Source organism: Adiantum capillus-veneris, chromosome 7 (assembly GCF_014529385.1).
Source record: "Adiantum capillus-veneris isolate H3 chromosome 7, ASM1452938v2, whole genome shotgun sequence".
In the NCBI taxonomy this organism is placed as follows: Eukaryota; Viridiplantae; Streptophyta; class Polypodiopsida; order Polypodiales; family Pteridaceae; genus Adiantum; species Adiantum capillus-veneris.
In genome coordinates, this window is record NC_140937.1 from 94,371,638 (window position 1) to 94,394,245 (window position 22,608).

At 44.9% G+C, this 22,608-nt stretch overlaps 1 pseudogene across 1 annotated transcript in view; it reads right to left on the reverse strand.

Annotated features, from left to right (window-relative positions):
* Positions 1-3,553: 3,553 nt before the first annotated feature.
* LOC147454241 (ABC transporter C family member 8-like) overlaps positions 3,554-22,608 on the reverse strand; it is a 42,609-nt pseudogene continuing 23,554 nt past the window's right edge. Inside the window, exons 9-11 of the transcript XR_015188616.1 lie at positions 4,698-4,761; positions 4,251-4,490; positions 3,554-4,134 (exon numbers count right to left, since the gene is read on the reverse strand). The product of XR_015188616.1 is annotated as an ABC transporter C family member 8-like (transcript). The remainder of the gene's footprint in view (positions 4,135-4,250; positions 4,491-4,697; positions 4,762-22,608) is intronic.

The window sequence follows — 22,608 nt, forward strand, 5'->3', positions numbered from 1 at the left end:
AATGGAAAGATAGATAGCCCTAGAGTGATGGGCGTATATCCAATGCATGGGGAAAAAACCTCCTAAAGAGGGAAAAAATGCCCCAGCGGTCCTAGTGTGTTCACACACATCACTACCACATGTATATGGTAACATCAAGAGAGCATGATCCACTGCAATCCCAACCAGTCTGGGTCCCACCTTAAAGTCCTCGATACTAGAAATAAAGCTTGGTGAAGTCATGACATAATCCACTGTACTGGCCCCATGCCTGTGCGGGAAGCATGTGAATCCCCCAAATAAAGGGAAATTCTCTAGACCATTAAGTATGGCCAAACCATGTATAGTTGCCATCTCCATGAGATGTCTCCCATATTCAGTGTGTTCTTTATCCTGTGAGTTTCTAGTAAGCCCCCTCTGTGATAAATCCACTTCTCTAAGCATTTCCTCGGAAGTATCATAGAATACTACTTGAGAGTTGGCCGTTCTGGCATAAAATCTCCTAAGAGAACGATGTCTCTATCTCTAGAGAACTCCCATATGTCATTATTCAATATGGAGAAAGGGGATTGTCCTTTAGGTGAGGAGTAGACTGATGTACTTGGAGCATATAGCGATATATAGAAATCTACCTGTCTCGGCTCTCATTCTCACCCACATATACCTTGCTTGGTCATCTTTCCTGATAATCTGTAGTAGTGGTTTCAGCTCCTCTTTAAATAAGACTGCTACTCCTCCTGAACCCCGGCTACCCTGTAGAGATCTCTTGTCTGGTCGACCAATTGTTTCCCATAATTAACCCTTCACATGTGGCATAAGTTGTCCCGGTATCTGGTGTGTCTCTGAGTAGAAAACTATGTCACTGTCCCTAAAGCTATCTTCAAAGGCACCTATATCTAGCCTATATGATCCATTACAATTCCACGCCGTTATCCGGAGCGTCGTCCCATAGGTCTCGCACCGTCATGATGAGCGCTTTTCCAGAACCACTACTTTCCCTCCTCTATAAAAGGCGATTTTTCCCTTTTCTATTGTTGTCTTGATCTCTGCATCAACTCTTGCATGTGTGCCACTTGTGCCAATGTAAGGTCATCTCCCAGGAAAATACCGGTTTTCTTAAGAGTTGGCCTCTTCTTTAGAAATTCTTTCCTTATTTCTATATTCGGGAAGCGGAGAATAAGTGCCCTATCCTTTACGTTTCCCTTCTCATCGATTCCTTTCTTGCCCACTCTCCATGCACTTGTGTGAGTAGGCTCTGTGATACCCATGCGTTGTAGCAATTCCTTCCCTTCTTCCTCTACATTCTCTTTGTCTTTGACTCCTATGACCCGCACATGCAGAGCCCGATTCTTCCTTTTCTGCTCTTCCTCAATGGTCATATTAATAAATGGTGGAGGTAGGTGTGGTCTCGGGCATATGGGCCTTTCCTTTCTTCGCATCCTTAATCCATTTCTCGGCTTCATCAACCTTTTCTTGTGTCTTAAAAAGACGTTCCGCCCATGAAGATGCCGTTTTCGATTTCTGTTCATCTCCTTCCCGTAGAGCTTTCATCTGATCCTTCATGTCCTCGAGCTCCTTCAACACCGAAGGTTGGTCGTCTCCCTTCTCCTTAGTTGCAGATTTGCAAGCCGCAAGTTCTCCTTTTAGCTCCTCGATTATTGCATCTTTTTCCCCCATGTGCTTTTCCATATTTGTTCTCCATGCTTCAAAACTTGCTACTGCCTCATCGAGTTTCTTTTGCATAACGCATTCTGTTACATTTACTTCGGCCTTGCTTAGGTTTCGTAATTCCGTTTTCAAGATCTGAATTTCCTCATTCTGTATCCCCCGGATCTCTCTCCTTAGTTCTCTCATCATGTCTCCATACATGGAGTTCCTCTAGCTCTCAGCGCTCGCGTGCATTTCCTTCCTGATTTCATCCCTCATATAGTTTAGCTCTGATTTGAGCATCACCTGGACCTTCTCCATCATTAGCTCATCATGTATCCTAGAGGTTTTCCCAACTCATGAGGATCCTGGTGATAGTACAGTATCTCTGTTCTCCGTTTAAAAGTAGTTGTTGTTTTTTTTTGGATGGTGTAGCTATCTACACCCGGCCCTTCCCCTTCAGTATAGGTGGATCCATCGAACCCAAGCCACAAATGTGGGGTAGGGTACTAGGGTACTAGGATGAGGGACTGAGAATAGGGCAAAACTGTCCCACGCGTAGGACAGGACTTTCTATGCGTAGAAAGTCTTTCTACGCGTAGAGGAGCTTGCAGGGCGTCAAAGCTATAGAGAGAAAGAGAGGATGGAATCTGTGCCTACGCGTGGCTCTCTGTCCTACCCGTAGTTCCTGCACTCCTCCTGGCTCCCTGCCCCGTGTGAGTTCCTCTGCTCTACGTGCGTCTCCTCTGCCCTGCGCCCTATGTGGCTTGTGCGCGGCCTGCACTTGCTGCCCATGCAGAGTATGGTACCCTGCGACCTGCAGGGTACCAGCAGACCTCTGCTCTGCGCCAGTGGACCTCCCCCAACTCACGTACGAGACCAACACGTAGGAGATCAGCAGCGCGTAGGAGACCACCACTAGCGCGTATAGAGAGAGAGAGAGAGAGAGAGAGAGAGAGAGAGAGAGAGAGAGAGAGAGAGAGCCCAAGGAGAGAGTGAGTGGCGTGGGTCGGCTATCTAGAGCGAGCGAGTGAGGTGAGTCAAGTATCTAGAGGGAGGGTGGGTGTCTAGATAGAGATTGGGCAATAGAGAGTGAACATAGAGAATGTTGGATAGGTGATTTCAACAAGCTAGAAAGGGATGGGGAATGACGGATATAGGGGTCGAGCCTGGACACTACACGTCGTTCCACTGTCAAAGCTTGTGCTGCTGGTAGCCTGGACACTATATGCCACAGGGTCATTAAGATGAAGAGGCAACTCTTAAGTGAGTTCACCCTCGAGGAACCAATGTGAAGCACAAAGTGAGCCATAGATTCCAACCCATAAACCAGATGAAAAGGGGTATTTTGAAGGCCATTCTATAGGTCAATGTCGTGCCAAGTAGATGGAAAGCTTTCTTACGGAGCTAATTCAAGACCTTATTTGTGCTTCTCACCCGCCCATTTGGGTAGTAGGAACAAAACTTGTACTTCAAGATTTTTGTACCTGTCAAATATGATTACTAATAGTGGATTGACGAAGTGGGAGGAGCCCTGGTCATTGATGATCTTAAAGAAATAACCAAATCTGCAAAAGACAGTTTCATACAAATAGTCCGTGGTGACTAGTATATATTTTCTTGTCATCAAGCTGACATGTGGGTGGGCTGGGGCAACGAAGTCGATATTCCATTTTTCAAAAGGAAGCCACGCAATGGAAATCTAGATTTGACTACAGATGTGGTAGGTGTCACAAGATTTGACTTGGCGGGTAGGTTCGAGGGCGCATATGTGGTAGGTGTCACAAGATTTGACTGCATATTTGAGGAGGTAGGGCAACCACAACCTAATTCGGTGGATGCATTGCACAATGATCTAGCCAGTGTAGTGTGCTCCTAGCAAAAAGTTGAGAAGGATTTTTTTGTCAATTACCAAAAAAAAAACGTGTTAAGAAAGGGAGTATATCTTTCATTTTGTCCATGATTATTATCGCTTGTTTCATAGACACACAAAGTACCTTTACTTTGCTGTGTCTTGGATAGTCACTTACAAATATGCCATATGGCTACCTAAATTGGATTTTCTTTATTGGCTGTTAGGCAATCCATGCAAAGCATAAGTGGGGTAACTAGGGTTCCTAAAGCCATCTCCCAATGTGTCGGAGTGCGAGTGCGAGAATGCATGCGCACATGCATAAGAGGGAGATTTTTAGCGTCGTAGAAACAAACCCAAGGGACCTCAAAGATCTGAGAGAGAGAGAGAGAGAGAGAGAGGTTTTTTGAATACTAAGGGATTTCCTAAAATTCATAGCGTCGTAGCAACAAATCCAAGGGACCTCAAAGATATGAGAGGGATAGAGAGATTTCCTGAAGGATTTTCTTAAGGAGGTAAAGTTGGCTCAAGGTAAGATGTTATGGTTCTTCATATGTTTCCACCAGCTTGCGCCCAGTATTCTGCCACCAAAAGTGCAAACAAGGAAGTCTTTTGCTCTATCAGCTTCTTTGGAGAGTCATACTCCACTGCCACACCTGCATACAGATATCTTCATTTATATATCTCACACAAAAGATGTCACGTGCATGATCTGTTATCTTGAACTTTTGAGAAACAATGTTGCATGGGTGCTTGCTTAACGTGCAGTTACCATCCCGAAGCGCGAGAACCCTGTCACTGTCAATGACGGTAGGAATGCGGTGGGCAACAGTAATGACAGTGCACGCCGAAAATTCGTCTCGAATGACCCTTTGCAAGAAAGCATTGGTGGCAGAGTCAATGGAAGCAGTGGCCTCATCCAACACCAACACCTGGCTCCGCTTCAACAGCACCCGCCCCAGACAGAACAACTGCCTCTGCCCCGCGCTCCAGTTCTCCCCTTGGTCCTTCACTGCATATCTTAACCAACATTTATTCATACAAAAATGCCATTATTCATGTTCTTGGACTGGCTGAGAGTCGAATCCACTTCCGTCAATGTTGGAACTTGGCACTCAACAGTCATTTGTTTCTACCGTGACTCCAAAATGGCAGTCTTCCCTGAACCTTGAAGGCCAGGAATGGCTTCAAGTTTTACACAACAAACATGGAAACAAACCTGGGGTTTCCAACTGGCGGGGCAGCTTCTCGATCAATTCTGCAAGCTTTGACTTTCTCAGTGCCTGAAACAATTGACATCATTAGCAATCTCTCTCTCTCTCTCTCTCTCTCTCTCTCTCTCTCTCTCTCACCCCAAGGAAAAATCTTCTTATTCAGATAAACATCTCAAGGGTACAGCCTCAAGATAGATGAATGAAGTTGATCACCACAAAGGTGTGATCCTCAAAGTGTCCAAAAAATGTACAACAAAAGTAACCATGAGTACCTCTTGGTTTTTAAAAAAAGTCTCTCAAATCTTCTAAACATCTACATTTTTTACTGATCCAGGAGGAGGGAAGCTCTCCTCATACTATGTCATGAGCACAGTGAAACGAACATCATCTTACATCATCTCTTTCTGAGCTACATGAAGGTACAACAGAATCCCAAGAACCTTATCGAGCGAAGAGAAAAATATATATGCTGAAGAAGAGGAAGCTAGAAGAGGTGGATCCTATGGTGGATCCCTATGACTATAAACTTGTCTAGCTGAAAGAGCCTCTATCTACCTCTGTCACCTTCTTCTCTTCTTTGCTTCTCTTCTCCTAGCTCTCTCAGCCTTTGATCTCCTTATACCTGATGATACCTCTGTCTCTCTCCCGAGTCACTGTATATTGTCTCTCCTCTTGGCCACTCTATCCTCCTAGTGTACCCCAGACACCATACGCCCTACTCTTCCACATACAAAACAATGTCCTGGTAATCCTATGAAAAATAGTCTCTGCTAAATGTCACCTCCATGTGTAGTTGGGAGAGAGATGAACCGTGGGTGATTTTTCACGAGAGAGGGGTGAAGAATCATATGAGGTGGAGATGTATACAACATCGGGCAGTTCATCACCCTCGATGAACCGTGGGTGATTCTTCACGAGAGAGGGGTGAAGAATCATTATGAGGTGGAGGTGTATACACCATCGGATAGTGCATCAACCTCACTGAAAACCACATATCTCCATCTATATAAATGACAATAAGCTATGTTTAAGCTATCCAACTTCATTGTCTGTAGATTATACAATGCATGATATTCTCTTTGAATATAATGGTAGGTCTTTTTTGTGTTGTAGAGACCTCTAAAAATATTGTCGACGATGAGAATTTGGATATGAGGTAGAAGACAAAGTTGATCCTCTACACGAGCCCTATGCATTGACGCGAATAGCTTTGATTCCGACAATTTCAAAAAATTAGGGTTTTCAACATCAAATTAGGGTTTTTGCAGCATGTGCCAAAATTAAGTTTTGGGTGCTTTTTACTGATTGAATTTTTTAAATTTTGGTTTCAATGTCGTTTGATAACCTCTGGATGGCAAAGATTGTGTCTTGGAGGCATCTACTTGTACTTGGGACCTCTAAACGACGCAAGCTAAAGTTTGAGGAGCGTTTAGTTGTAGATGGAAACATTTGAACAATGCAGGCTCTGGTCTAGGGAGCGTTTGGTTGTAACTTGTTTTTATATTATTTGAACTCTGTGTCATCTGTAAAGCATTTTGTGCAGCATATGAATCTAGCGCATCAAGAGTTTCAATTTGGCGAGATTGCCTAGGTACGTGCAGTGAGACAGCCCTTGACAGGACCAGCGTGGTCTGAGTGTGATGGCTAACATGGCTACGTCGGAATATTAAGAGCTCCGATGAGGATCAGATGACTGGATAAAAATCTCATTGTGGAATTGTATAATTTGATGTCTGTTGATGATGGACATTGGTATGTATGCATAAAGGCAATGTTTGCTAAAGAATTGGATTGACTTTTGCAGGTCTAATTGCGGACAATTACTCTCCTTTTAGAATGGGGTATGTCACAAGTTGGTGATGTGGCAATCCCCAAGGGGGGTTAGAACATTAAAGACCCAAACTTTGAAGAATCAACGGAGGAACAAAACCCAAAAAAGGTGTTGACGTGGCTTGTTGTACGTACCAGCACGATTTATGGAGCCGTACACATGGTCCGCAAAACGCAAAAAACAGCCTTGTGGACTTTTGAGGGCAAGCTTTCCATAGAACATGCTTCTAGGCCAAGGGCCTTTAAATATGAGCCCTTAAGGGCTCTATCACAAATTGATGATGTGGCATGACCTCAAGAACAAACTCCGGACAGAGAGATCGAAACCCTACTGAAAGATGCAGACGAAGTTGTATCAACTTGCATAATCAATCCAAGAGGCAGAAATGAAAGGACACCAATTTTTATAAGTTATACCAACTTATGTGATCCTGTCCGATGGAGCCCAAGGGACAAAAGGCTAAACGAAGCGTAAAGGGTTGATGACGTGGTAGCTATACAAAACCCGCGAATTGCGTTGCTGACGTGGTAGATGTAACAATGCCAGACTTTGTAAATAATTAAATTCTTTACGAGAAAATAGTTATCTAATTAATTGTGCGCACATCAGATTAGAACTAGCAGTTCTAGGGCCTCAGGTGCATCCAAACTTTTGGGCCAAAGTGCCTCAAGGAGACCCTAGCAGAAAATACCTTGAAGCCCTAGTGATTGGGAAATCTGGTCTTCAATAAGGGGTAGACAATATCCTCAGATTTCAAGGTCAAAAAATTACGCGCGTCAAAGCGAGCACAGGAATGAGATAGGGTCCTTGGAACAGTAATCTTGAGGCCTGGATTATTTTTAAGGCATTAGGATAAGTCAATTAAACTAATTTTAATTGCTTGTGCTGGACCAAATGGCCGAACAAGTGCGAACAGGTAATGTCGGAGCAGTGCCGGTACGACATTGTATCGGGGAGCAACTAACGTTTTCATAAGTAGCATTCGTGTGTGCAGTTGTGAGTTAAATTGCACATTTCATTAATAGCCTAAGAACTTTTAAAGTGTTTTTAAGTTATAAAGTAAGTGTGCCAAGTGGCACACTTACCCATGAGAAGTGACTCTCACTCTCACCCTCACCCTCCCTCATCTCCTAGCGTCCCTCTCTGGTTGGCTTTATAAGAGCACCCTCTCCCCCTCTTCACAGGTTGGCAGTGCATCTACCTCCTCTAAAGTGAGCGTGCTCTACGCACCAGAGATCTCCATTGAAGCTTGAGAATCAGCCTTGTGGTGTATGTGGAGTCCTGGAGCTCCCATCACCTAGAACAAGGTTTTTCTTGATCATAGGTTGCTATGTGGGAAGAGTCATTGCGAAAACAAGTAGAAAACTCTCTTCCTCTCGCGCTTGGCTGCTGCAAATTCTTAGTTTTCAACCCCTAATCACCTCGATTAGGATTGTTTTCAGCGGAGCACTCATAGAATTTCACTCCACTCTTCTTCTTCTACGCCTTCGCAAGTTTTGGTGCAATTCCATCGCAAAGGCCTTGGTTTCGGCATAGGAGTGCGCATATGTAAGAATTTCAGGTTATGTGCAGAAAATTACAGCAAGCATGTTGTGTGCATTTTGCTTGTTTCTCTCTTGAGTTCGATGCATGAATGATTGCGCATGAAGGGCCACACATAGCGGAAGATAGACTCTCCATTGTGAGAGCTTCCGACAAGCTTTTTAGAAGATAGGCTCTCCTCGTAAGAGCGTCCAACAAAGCTTGCAGAAGAGGGGAAGTCCTCTTAGCAGAAAGAGAGTAGAAACGATCTCTTAGTCAGTAGTCAGAACGGAAGAAAGGAAAAAATAGAGGACGGACGTTTGCCCCGTTCCTGTGCTTGTAAAGATTCTCCCTTGGTAATAACGATAATCTCTTTACGGGGGGAGACCAACTCATCTTTTGGTCCCCAATAAAGTGTCAAGCTCTCTCTCTCTCTCTCTCTCTCTCTCTCTCTCTCTCTCTCTCTCTCTCTCTCTCTCTCTCTCTCCAACCAATTCTCTCGAGTATTTGAAGTGCAATTAAAAGTCAATTTACGCTTCCGTATTTTTGTGACAGTAGACCGTACGGACCTCCGTGATGGAGGATTAGTGGTGCTAGTCCTATAACTAAGACTTCAACTTCATACTTAAGATCAAAATGAGACTCAAGAAACTGATTGTGTGTTTGATTGATTGAATGATTTGTTGAAAATTGAGTACAATAGGCTCCTTATATAGGAGACGAAGAGACACAAATGAAAAGACATGTTTCATAGTGAAGAGAAGCAACTTTAGACGTAAAGACACATCCTTTCGGCAAAGAGCTGCAACCATTGGACGAAGAGTCGCAACCGTAGAGCGAAGGGGTATGACCAGCCGTCGAAGGAGTGGCTTTTGGCGAAGAGGCGCGTCTCTTGAGCGAAGGGTCGTGACCATCCAAGCACAGGGGTTCTCCTTGGCATGGCACTTTGTGTATCTACAACTCGGAATACATGTAATACTGCAACATAGTCACAATCGTGACATTCCCTCCCATTTAAAATGAAACCCAAGGTAGTTAAAGAAAACTCCGAGAGAAGAAATGTATTTTTTGTAGTGCTTTTGCATCCAAAGCTCTTTCTGTTAAGTCCCATGTCATGGCACTGTTATTGATTATGACTATTTTGCCAAACTGAAAATTGATCATATCTGCAACTTGATAAGTGCCTTTGTCAAAGTCATTTGTAACTTCGAGCTTTGTCCAAGAAAAGATTGAATCTTTATCTGCTTCAAGTGAAACCATTGGTAAATTGACTTAAGTTATCTGTTGAGTGAAGACCACTGGTTGGGAATCTGTAAGGTATTCCATTGGTTTGTTTGGAACAGTAAAATCCTCTTGAAGGGATGTCGTAGACTGAAACAGTGTAGTGTTTGGAGGTATATCCATATGTAAAGGTTTATCTGTGGAACAAGTTGAGTCCAAAGATTCAATTGCAGCGACTAAGTCATGTTGCAAGAGTCTGCATCTGATTTATCCTTTAAACCGTTGAACGTAAGAACTGGTGTCTTCAAGTTTGAAAAATTATCATTCACCACTGCATTTGGTATCAGTTCAGAAACAAAGACTTTATTCTGTAAGGGCGGTGATGAGGCGACTTTCTCTGCCTGGATCACCGCCATAGAAGGGGTTATGTGCTTGTCTGTTATCACACAAGAATTAGAATCTTTTGAATCTTCAGCTTTCTCAGCAGTTATTAAGGCTTCCAATTGACAAGGGGGAGGTTGAGGAAGTTGTTGCATCTTAGACCTCTGAAGGATCCTCTTGCACAACGAAAGGATCAATAAATCTTCAACTTTACCACCATCAGACAAGAAAGACTTAAATGTAGGGCATGGCTCGCGAGGGGGAACTTGTCCAGCGTCGCGGCATTCATGATCGAGTACTTGATAGGGTCGGATATATGTGCCACTAAGTAAGCCCATTTTGATATCGTTGATGATCCTTTGGAAGCTTCATGTTGCTGCTTTTGTTGTTGATGATTCCAATAAGAAGTTGGTTGCCTAGAACTGTAACATTCCAAGAATATTCATGCTGAGACTTTTGTTGCTCACGCCAAGGTACTTTCTGTCTAGTCTTGAGCCATGCTCTGGGTGAGAAAATTTGAGTTCCGAAGGCTTTCGTTTGAGTGGTTTTTCCTGATCGACCACTGAAGTGTCGAAAGAAGATGGCAGTGTAGTAGGCTACAGTGTCACTTTCACAGGACACTCAGTTAGTACAGTTGGTCTGGTCTAGTTCACACTGGACGGACTCTCTGGGCTGGGCAGGGACACGTGGCAGGATACGGACGGTGGTCTAGTGGACATCGTGGCCAGGTCACCACCACCACTCACTTTGGAGACTGGCTTAGGTGGCTGACATTTATATGGGCAGTTGGTGTTGGGTTCAAGCCCTCGGTCAGTTATCTTGAGTGTCTAGCCTATGGGAAATTCCCTTTATGGAGCATGCAGGTGACTTCACTTGGACTCCAAGTTATGCATGGCAAGGCTACCCTTTATATGTAAGGCTATAGATCAATTAAAAATAGCATTTTTACTTGTGTGTCGAGATCTCTCTTCTCATCTCGTTCTTCTTCTTCCTCTGCACGCTGCACCTCTAGCCATGGATCCTCACCGCTTGCATCCTCCATAGCCGTTGCAACCCAACAACTGGTATCAAAGCATCAGGCTCTCAGGCGGGCAAGGAAAGGCGTAGCATATCAAGACGCTCAGTGCTGCAGTGGCTGCCCTAGGCAAGGTGGACCTCATCACAGGTAGGCGCTTCTGCGGGCATCTCAAAATGCAAGAGAACTCGGCACTTGCAGTGACAACTTAGCACGCCATTGTTGGAGCAGTACGCAGTGTCAGAGACAACCCTAGGCGGTGCCTCCAACAGCATATCAAAACGCTGCATCTGGGGGGTTAGGCCAGGTCGCAAGCTCAACTTGTCAGCGAAAATAGCATCTCAAAACGCCACTGTAGAAGGCAGCAATACTCCACAGTTTCGCAAGCATCTCAAAACGCTGTGCTTCTTGCAGCAGTTCTACAAGGCGGTGAGATCCTTGCATCTCAAAAGGCAAGCAGTAAAGGAACATTTTTTGGGCAATTTTCACAACATCTCAAGATGCATATGTGTACCACCTCACAAGTGGTGCCAGTTCCCTATGGCATCTCAAAACTTTGTTATAGCATGGATGCAAAGGAGGATTGGGGGATTCGAAATGTTCGGCAGAAATTCAAAAATTGGCACAAACAACATACCATATATGTGCTGAAGGTTCTTCTAGCAATTCAATGGTTTACATATGAGTTGTCCTCGAGAGACATGAAGAAGAGGATATTTTGGAGCCATGAAGTACCAGTTGTCATGCACCAAGACTTGAATCAAGAACGTGGTATACGGATTCATCCTTGTTTAGTGTCCTAGATTTGTTATTGTTATGTTGTCTACACAATGACATATTTTCAGTCATAGTCTCTTTTACACTATTTGTTGCCAGTGATTGTCATGCTTGTCAGTTGTCATCATGTCAAAATTGTACGGGTTCTAGACACTGCCACACATGAGTGGTAAGACCTCCCATTTTTCTCAGTTCTCAGCCCGTTTTTTCACTTCTCATGAGGTTACTGGGTACACCTTAAACCCAAGGTTTGGTAGTGAACCAAAAACTCCATTTTTGGTAGCTAACTTTTTTTGACCTACACCCTATCTGTTCAAGGGGGGGTTACTGATCTAGCACCAGGGTTATGGATACACCAGAAATCCTTTGGTTGTGAGAAAACCTAAAACTCACGGTTGACGAGTACACCAAAAACTCGAGGTATCATGAGTTGCTTGTCCAGTTCGGGCTTGAGGGGGGGATTGTTGGGTTCAAGCCCTCGGTCAGTTATCTTGAGTGTCTAGCCTATAGGAAATTCCCTTTATGGAGCATGCAGGTGACTTCACTTGGACTCCAAGTTATGCATGGCAAGGCTACCCTTTATATGTAAGGCTATAGATCAATTAAAAATAGCATTTTTACTTGTGTGTCGAGATCTCTCTTCTCATCTCGTTCTTCTTCTTCCTCTGCACGCTGCACCTCTAGCCATGGATCCTCACCGCTTGCATCCTCCATAGCCGTTGCAACCCAACAGTTGGATCATCTTCTAGATATATGGTCCAATGTCGTTGTCTAGAGTAGCGAGTCTATACACACAGCACTACTTCACCATCCCTGCACACCTGAGCCTCGACACCCCATTGTACCTGTGAGTCCTGGGCTGGAGCTGAGTGTGCTGCCGCGCCAAAGTCTGTATCAGTTCTTTGAGATAGTCAAGTCATATGTTGTGGTCTGCTATTGTGTCTCTGTGAGCTCAGTTGTTGTCTATTTGTTCCTTGTTTTCAGTCTGTTTGAGTGAGATTGTTACGCACATTGCATTGAGAAGCACCCACTATAGAGAGCACGGCACACTATCCACGCTACAAGTGCTCTCATTTTGGCGATCACGGTGGGACCTCAACTGAAGTCTCACTCTCTGTGAGGTACAAATCTTGAAGCTAGTTGAGTCTATCTAGCTTCGCCTACCTTGCCTTGCACTGTTCTCCTCTCGCCCTGGTCCAACTAGTCTAGTCCTCTCTCGCCCTAGTCATCTCTCGCCCTGGTCCAACCAGCCCTCATCCCTGGTCTAGTCCTCCTCGACCCTGGTCTAGTCCTCCTCGAACCTGGTCTAGCCTGGATCTAGTCACTTGCCTGGTCTAGTAGAGTCTAGACCAGTCTTCAACCAGTTCAAGGTTTTCTTGCCCAAAGCTTGGTTGGATTGGTGGTCGCTGCATGACACATACAAGGCGGTCAGTCGAGCCTCAAAGCGCACGATTGAGTCCTCTGAAGTACTACAACAGAAGACAACCCTTGGTACCTATTAGAAGTCCATCAACCTCATCACCCATACCTCCACATACGACATCACCCATTCCTCCATCTGGTTCCACATCTTCCAAATCACCTTCTCCAATAAAGCTCTCTCCTATTCTGCTACAGCAAGCTATTGAGCAACGAGCTCCTGAGCAAGGGGCCTTGGAGGCTTTGGCAAGTGTTTTGGCCAAGGTGAACATCAAGTTCCCTACCTTCAAAGGACTCTCTTCAGAAGATGCTGACGACCATGCAAGGAGGTTTGTATCTCTCTGTAGGGGTCGTGGTCTTAATAGAGAGGATGCTTATTTGGTACTCTTTCCATCTACCTTGGATGGCTTAGCAGACAAATGGTACAGCCAGTTTGCAGAGAACCATTTTGCAACTTAGGCAGCCTTAAGACAACAGTTTTGTGCAGCATTCAGACCAGGTGACTACCAGGAGAAGGTTTTGGATGAGTTGGCCAACATGGTGCTCCAACCCGAGGAGACTTTTGCAGAACTTATGACTAAAACCAAGTCTCTGGTTGCCAAGCTTCCCCAGCAACCTGGTGAATTTATGGTTAAGAAGTGGGTAGAGAAGGCGCTTCCCAAAACTTCTCAGCAAAAACTCCGAGAGAGTCTCCGACCCGACGCCACTCTAGAGGAGTTCATCGCAACTACTACTAGGATAGAGGGGCTAGGAAGCTGTTCACCAACTCCCCTCACATAGAGACTCCCTCTGTGTTTTCGGAAAGTCCTGCTGATCCATTGACTTCTTTGCACAGAGAACTTGAAGCCCTAAAACTACAACGCGCTCTCCAAGAAGAGAAATCAATCTCTCTTAGACAAGAGAAACCACCACATCTTGAGGCTTTGGATCAAATCAAGAGAAAGCTAGAAGAGCTTCGGTCTCAACAGGAGACTAAAGCTATGGTATGGTGCAACTCTTGTCGCTCTCCAGCACATCCTCCACAAGACTGTCCCCTTCGGGCTTATTGCCACTTCTGCGAAAAATCTGGCATGAAGACAAGGATAGCTACTATATCAAGGGATTACGGCAAATACAACAAATTCTAGGTCCTTCTCTCCAGCAAGGGCTAGCACCTGCATCCAACATGGTGTCACCCTATGGCCATCAAAACTCGATGCCACCTCTGCTGACAACACCTCCTATGCAAGGTATGCAAAGTACTTTTCCGTCTCAGAGCTTTTATCATACCCATGCTCCCTCATCACCTCAAAACTTCTATGCCTCCACCTCCGACTCCATGCACCAAGAGCAAGGACCACCTCGCCCTTCGACTCGCCCATTGAATCGGCCCATTTTGTGCCACAAATGTGGGGAATATGGTCGTTACCAAAGCAAATTCCCTCTGCCCGAAGGGTCCCCTCCCTGCCATCATTGCCCCGAAACGAAGGATCACTACAGTAAGGATTGCCCTAAAATTCTTGCATCCACGGCTTCGAACCCAAGTCAAATCCAGAATGAGTTTGCCTTTCCCAAGCTCAATTTGATAGCAGTTGGCACCGTTTCTCAACCGCCCCCTTCTACCCACGTGGTTACCCCTCAAAATAAGCCGCCGCAGTTGGTAGAGGAGCCATTTGGCGTCCTCACCTGGGCCCAGAGAGCCGCTCTTGGTCTTAGCATTCCAGCAAGTTCAACTCCCCCACACATTCTCACACCAGTGGATACCCTGCCTTCAGCTGTTAAGAAAGCCATCCCCCAGTGCCATGAAGGAATCCAAATCTTTGCTCTCTAATATTGATGAAGCTTTCTTGGAAGCAGTTTCAGATCTACAGAAGATCAAGGTACCAGAGAAACCACTGGTAGAACAAGAAAAGCTTACAGCAGAGATAGTCTTGAAGAACACTTTCCAACAAGTGTCCCTCTATGACATGTTGCGGCTAGATGCGAGTTTCAGAAGTGACACCCTTGTAGTTATTCAGTCACTCCACCCTGGAGCAGGTCCTAGTGGCGGGCACCTCTCAGTGCGACCGTCAAAGTCCTATATGATATCCAATCCCGCTACTCCACTCACTAATTATAGAAGCCCTCACCTAACAGTGTCCATTTTGGGTCGGCAATTCTCGAGAGTGATAGTGGATGGTGGATCTGGCATCAACCTGATGCCCGAGTTCACTATGTTAGCTCTAGGTCTACAACCTACTCGCCCTGCTCCCTTCACAGTTACATTGGCCGACCAACGGACAGTTTACCCAGTGGGCATAGTGGACAATGTGCCTCTGCAGGTACAAGACTTTACTTTTAACTTGGATTTTGTTGTGATTCGTCTTCCCCAGGTTGAGGGCCGATTTCCCTTGCTCATCGGCAGACCATGGCTGCGACACACTAAAGCACTTCATGATTGGGGAAACGATGCCATGTGGATACATACTCCTGGCTCCCCGATGCAACCAATCCGCCTAGAAGGAGGCATGGATCCCGTCGAGTCACAAAGTGATGACGTGGCGGACAGCAAAAACCCTAATTTCTGCCAGAAACCCTAAAATTCCTGCAAAACAACCTAATTTCCGAAAATCGCAGAGGCTATTTTTTTTATTAAAAAATTTTTTATTTTTATTTTTTTTGGGAAAATGATGAGCGACGCGAATTTTGAGAGAGAGAGGACTACTGCTTTTGATTTTCAAAGCTTTTGGGGCTTTGCTTTTGGGCATCCCTTGTAACCTTTAAATTAGTGGTGAGGGCCTCACTTCTCAGAGCATCTGGACGCAGAGTCTGAGAGTGAAACCCTAACCGCTCTCTTGTACTTTGATAATTGATTAATACAAAAAGAAATACCGAAAGGGGCGCCAGTCTTTGGGGCCAATATCTCTAGGTACGGAACTCCGCCGGGCCAGTGCAAATCTATTGTGATCTGTGAATTGTTTTAAAGTGGTTATTTGGTGCTGTTGCGATTGATTTTTGACTTGGAGTGTCCAAGTCTATTACAGTGGTATCAGAGCACGGCTGATTTCTCTTCTACGGGAAATCCGATCCCCGAATTTTTTTTTCCGCGGCACCTATGGCTTCAGGCAATGATCAGTCGACTCCCTCTGCATCTAGAGATGCGGGCTGGGATCACAACGAAGATTCAGACAGAGAGTATGGCCCGCCTCGGCCTACTCAGGCGGAGCAAAGAGAGATGGAGCGTCGTCAATTGATTGGCGATGCAACAAAGATGATGCTCAATTTTGCCAAGGACCCAAAGATGGCAAAATATGTGACCTAGACCTCTTTGGAAGAGGTTCAGATGGAGTGGCAGAGAACCACAACACCACTCCCGAAACCCGCTCTCAAGAAACCTTCTGCCTCCAAGAAATATACGGAGAAGGAACTGGAGAATGTGGTTGCTGCATGGATTGCTCATCTTTTCGACGTGCAAAAGAAAGGCAAAAAGCACGGCAAAAAGCAGAAGAAAGGCACTGACTTCCCGGGATATTTGGGTCGTCGGTCGACATTTGACAAGGCAAAGAAACAGAAGAAGCGTGTTCGATTTGAAGGAGTACCCAGTTCTTCTTCTTCTTCTTCTTCTTCTTCTTCTGATAGTTCTTCTAGCTCCTCGGATTCGAGCAAAGAAGACAGAAAAGGTAAAAAGCGAAGCAAGAAACAAAGCTTCGGAAAGGGCAAGAAAAAGGCAAAGAAGGCTACATCTCACCTAGAGACTGACAAGTCTACTGAGGACTCGTCTACAGACAGCTCAGATTCCGATGACGGAAACTTTTATGCGAAGAAGAAGAATTTTTACAAAGCCAACCAGTATGACTTTCTCGAAGATAAAAGCAAGAAAGTCCGAGAGTTTAAGGAAGGTGGCCACTCGATCAAGTTTGATACTTTTTCAGGATACTCGGATGCTTCGAAGGCTTTGTCTTTTATACAGCAGTTTGACATCGCTTTCGCGGGAGGACGCTATTCAGAGCACTCCAAGATTCGGAGAGCTACCTCTTACCTTAAGGGGAATGCTCATACTTGGTGGTCCACGCTTCTTTTTAACAAGAGTGCGCCAGTTAAATGGCTGAAATTTAAGAAGCTTTTTATTTCTTCTTGGTTGACGCAAGAATATGAACGAGATGTACGAGCTGCTTGGAACCATCTTCGGATGACCAAGAAAGATACAATCAATGCTTAAATTTGGTGAGGTTTCATCGCGAGAAGTTGCAGCAGGGACTCTCTTCGTAGAGTGTGGTGGCTGTAAATTCTCTGTTTTCAGCCCTTAATCACCTCCTTTAGTTTGAATTTCAGCAAAATACATATAGAATTTAGTTGTTCTCTACCTACACTACGCGTACACCAAGTTTCGTGCCATTCCATCGCGGAAAAGGTCTCTATTTCGGCTTTGGAAGGTGCTTAGGTAATATTTTCAGGTTATGTGCAGAGAATTACAGCAAGCATGTGTACGTGCATTTTGCGTGTTTCTCCCTTCTTTTTGTTGCAAGAAAGATTATGCATAAAGGGACTCAGTTAGCGAAAGGTAGACTCTCATTTTCGAGAGCTTCCGTTGAGTTTTGTGGAAGATAGACTCTCATTTTCGAGAGCTTCCCAAAATCTCATAGCACAGGGAAAATCCTCTAAGTATTCAGAGAGTAGCTTTCGCACTCTCTCAGTCAGAAGCAGAAAAGAAAGAATAGAGGACGGGCTATTGCCCCGTTCTTGTGCTTGTAAAGATTCTCCCTTAGTAATAAAGATAATCTCTTTATGGGGGGGGACCAGCCCATCTTCTGGTCCCCAATGAAGTGTCGTGCTTTCTCTCTCTCTCTCTAATTCTCTTGAGTATTTGAAAGTACAATTAAAAGTCAGTTTACGCTTCCGTATTTTTGTGACAATTTCCTTCAAGGAGGGTTGCATTCTTCAACCCTCATCCTGCCTCTTTGTCTCTTTGAAAGTGTTGTGATTAATATTTTGTCAAGTTCTTTAAGCATTAAGCGCTCTTAGTTGTACACGGCTCTTACAGTCTTGGCTATTTTCGCGATCCATCATAGAAGCTTCGAGGATATGGCTGACCAGTACGTCACCAATCCGGATTTTACCGATGTTTTCTCTCGGATACAGAATGGGGAGATAGTGCCAAGATATAGATGGCTACTTGATGAAGAATACAATGTTCTCGTTGAGGGAAAAGGAATTTGGCAGAGTGCCACTGTCCACCATTTACAGGTCACCGCGGCATCGACACCACCTTGAAGGGGATGGTGTCACAAAGTGATGACGTGGCTACCGACAACAAAAACCCTAATTTCTGCCAGAAAACCCTAATTCCTGCGAACCCTAATTTCTGCCAGAAACCCTAATTTGCAGAAACCCTAATTTTTGAAAACCCTAACCCTAATTGCTGGCTGAAACCCTAATGTAGGCGACAAAAATGCCACGTGGCAGCAGTACGGAAATTCCATGATTTGCGGCGTTTTTTTGGGAGCTTTTGACGTCAGCTTTTGGCTACGCAAGTAAGCTTGTGAGAGAGAAATAAATTTGCTTTATTTACAAAACTCAAGAGAGTTTGTGTGAGATAGAGAGAGAGACTTCTTGCTTTTGTTTTTGAAAGCTTTCGGGGCTCTGCTTTTGGGCATCCCTTGTAAACAAATAAATAAGTGGATTAGGGCTCACTCTGCAGAGCATCTGGACGCAGAGTCTGAGAGTGAAACCCTAACCGCTCTTTGTACTTTGACATTGATTTAATACATAAAGAAATACCGAAAGGGGCGCCAGTCTTTGGGGCCAATATCTCTAGGTACAGAACTCCGCCGGGCCAATGCAAATCTATTGTGATCTGTGAATTGTTTTGAAGTGGTTATTTGGTGCTGTGGTGATTGATTCTTGACTTGGAGTGTCCAAGTCTGTTACAGTGGTATCAGAGCACGGCCGATTTCTCTTCTACGGGAAATTCGATCCCCAATTTTTTTTTCCACGACACCTATGACATTGATTTAATACATAAAGAAATACCGAAAGGGGCGCCAGTCTTTGGGGCCAATATCTCTAGGTACAGAACTCCGCCGGGCCAGTGCAAATCTATTGTGATCTGTGAATTGTTTTGAAGTGGTTATTTGGTGCTGTGGTGATTGATTCTTGACTTGGAGTGTCCAAGTCTGTTACAGTGGTATCAGAGCACGGCCGATTTCTCTTCTACGGGAATTCGATCCCCAATTTTTTTTTCCACGACACCTATGGCTTCACGCAAGGATCAGTCGACTCTCTGCATCTGGAGATGCGGGCAGGGATCACAACGAAGATTCCGACAGAGTATGGCCCGCCTCGGCCTACTCAGGCGGAGCGACAAGAGATTCAGCATCGTCAATTGATTGGCGATGCAACAAAGATAATGCTCAATTTTGCGAAGGACCCAAAATTTGCAAAGTATATGAGCGAGACTTCTTTTCAGGAAGTGCATGAGCAGTGGCACGAAACCACTACACCACTCCTGAAACCCGCTCTCAAGAAACCTTCTGCTCACAAGAAATATTCGGAGAAGGAATTAGAAGAGGTGGTTGATGCACGGATTGCTCAAACTTTTGACGCGCAAAAGAAAGCTAAAAAGCACGGCGAAAAGCAGAAGAAAGGAACTGACTTCACGGGTTATTTGGGTCGTCAGTCGACATTTGACAAAGCAAAGAAACAGAAGAAGCGTGTTTACTTTGAAGGAGTACCCAATTCTTCTTCTTCTTCTTCTGACAGTTCTTCTAGCTCTTCAGATTGGAGTGAAGAAGACAGAAAAGGTAAAAAGCGAAGCAAGAAACAACGCTTCGGAAAGGGCAAGAAAAAGGCAAAGAAGGCTAAATCTTGCCCAAAGACTGACAGTTCTACTGAGGACTCATCTACAGACAGCTCAGATTCCGACGACGGAAACTTTTATGCGAACAAGAAGAATATTTATAAAGCCAAGCAGTATGACTTTCTGGAAGATAAAAGCAAGAAAGTCAAAGAGTTTAAGGAAGGTGGACACTCGATAAAATTTGATACTTTTTCAGGATACTCAGATGCTTCGAAGGCTTCGTCTTTTATACAGCAGTTTAACATCGCTTTCGCGGGAGGACGCTACTCAGAGCACTCCAAGATTTAGAGAGATGCCTCTTACTTTAAGGGGAATGCTTGCACTTGGTGGTCCACGCTTCTTTTAAACAAGACTACGCCAGCTAAATGGCTGAAATTTAAGAAGCTTTTTATTTCTTCTTGGTTGACGCAAGAGTATGAACGAGATATACGAGCTACTTGGAACCATCTTCGGATGACCAAGAAAGATACAAGCAATGCTTACTGTGAGAGATTCTAGAGCTCTTTTCAGCCCGCCTCTTCATTCAAGAAGATCTCGTTCAGAGAACAGATTGAGCGGTTCACCTTGGGTCTACCTACAGAGATCCCAGATCACTGCTTGGAACAGAAGTCAGCTTCTATTCAGGAGTTGATGAGTCATGCGAAGCGGGGCTTTGCCATTCACTCTGGCAGTGTGACCTACCCCACAGATGAGGCCATGACACAACGAGCCGAACAGACTTCTGGGAATGAAAGTAGAAAGAAAAAGAGCAACCAAGAAAAAGGATGCACGACCCAAGCTTACTCCTGAGGAGAGAGCTCACTTCATCATAGAAGGAAAGTGCTTTGGATGCGGGGAACATGGACAACCGAAAGGACAGAATGATAAGGACGACGACAGGCCTGAGAGTTTGAGAGCAGCTGAGGAACGTGGCAGAAAAGGCAAATAGAAAAGCAGAACTGGTACCACATGGCATGGGATCTGCACCGAATCAAATGAATGAAAGTACAAACTTTGCCGGTTTTTTTTTGGGACAAAGTGAAGGATCAGGAAGCTCTTTTGAAGGAGCCAAGGCCAACTTCTTTTCACTTGGAATTGGCGGCTCGATTTGGAATTACGCCCGACAGATTGACGCCACAGGCGGAGGTAGTTCGACAGGCACCCGGACGGGATGTTGCCATTACACCGAGCATTGGCAAACTTCATTTGCAATGACAGGGGTGTTCAGGGCACGCGAGTGACGTTCTACTCCGAATCCCTTGGTACCACAAGAACTATGCCGTGGTTGACTACCGGGCCGAGAAAGCGACTTTGACAAATGAAGGGCTCAGAGATTGTACTTGATGAACTTCAGTTTCTTTACTCATTCTTTTGGGAGAGAACTGAACGATGGATAAAGGTTGAATATGTTTTGACCTGAACAAAAGAAGGCCAAGATTTTTCTCCACACTCATGCCGATTGCTTTTTAGAGGGACTGAAGATCAGACCATTGATCTAATACCTGGAAGCACGCCACCGAACTGGCCACCTTACCGTGTGAGTCAAGTACAGAATGAAAAGATTATGAATCAAGTGAAAGACCTCTTGGAAAAGGGTCTTGTCTAGCCTAGTACTTCACCATATTGCTCTCCACTGTTATTGGATTTGAAGAAAGACGGATCTTGGAGAATGTGCACCGAATATAGAGCTCTCAACAAAATCACCATCAAGAACAGTTTTTCGATTCCTAGGATCGATGATATACTCGACAGGTTACAGGGATCCTCGTGCTTTAGCAGGATTGATCTGAAGAGTGGATATCATCGAATCCGAATCGCGCCGGGAGACGTCTACAAGACAGCCTTTCGGACTACTTTTTGGGTTATTTGAGTTTTTGGTGATGCCTGTTGGCTTAACCAATGCTCCTGTGACATTTAACCATATGATGGACAGGATTTTTCAAGAGTATAGGCTATTTGTTGGCACTTTCTTTGATGATATCATTGTTTTCTCCAAGAATAAGGCAGAACACAGAGATCATCTGCTTCAGAGATACACTTTTTGGGACACTTTGTCTCAGCAGCAGCAAGAGTGCAAATGGATCCGGCCAAGATAGACACTATCCGTCGTGATTGGCCCGATTTGAAGAATGTCCATGCTTCTTGGGACTGTGTTCGTACTACAGACGATTCATACGAAAGTTTGCAGAGGTTGCTTCCCCTTTACATATCTTGACACAGAAAGGAGTTCCTTTCTCGTGGGGATCCATAGAGGTGACTGCCTTTCCGACATTGAAAGAGAAATTGACTACGGGACCAGTTTTGACTTTGCCGGACTTGCAGAAGTCATTTGAAGTACATTGTGATGCTTGTGGTCGTAGTCTGGGTGCGGTCTTGATGCAACAAGGCCATGTCATTGCTTACGAGAGCCGATTGTTCTCTAGGCCGGAGATGACAGCACAGATTTATGAGAAAGATCTTTTGGCGGTTATCCATGCTCTTACTCAATGGCGGCATTACCTACTCGGAGCGGATTTTACTGTCTTTACAGACCATCAGAGTTTGCGCTACTTCTTGTCACAGAAGCAACTTTCAGAAAAGCAAATGCGGTGGGCGAACATCTTGTCACAGTTTCACTTCCAGATTGTCCATGTGCAGGGACAGAAGAATATGGTGGCAGATGCTTTGTCTCGGAAGCCGTTGGTTCTGGCTATTTCCGCAATACATCATAGGAGCTTCGAGGATATGGTCGACCAGTATGCCACAGATACAAATTTTGCAGATATTTTCACACGGATACGGGATGGGGAGACAGTAGCAGGATACTCCATTCGGGAAGGCTACTTGATGAGCAAAACCGTGTTGTGCGTTGCACAGCCGTTGAGGGAAAAAGGTTATGACTGAATGCCATTGTCCACCTTTTACAGGTCACCGCGGCATTGCTACCACCATGACAGGGGTAGAGAGATACTTCTCTTG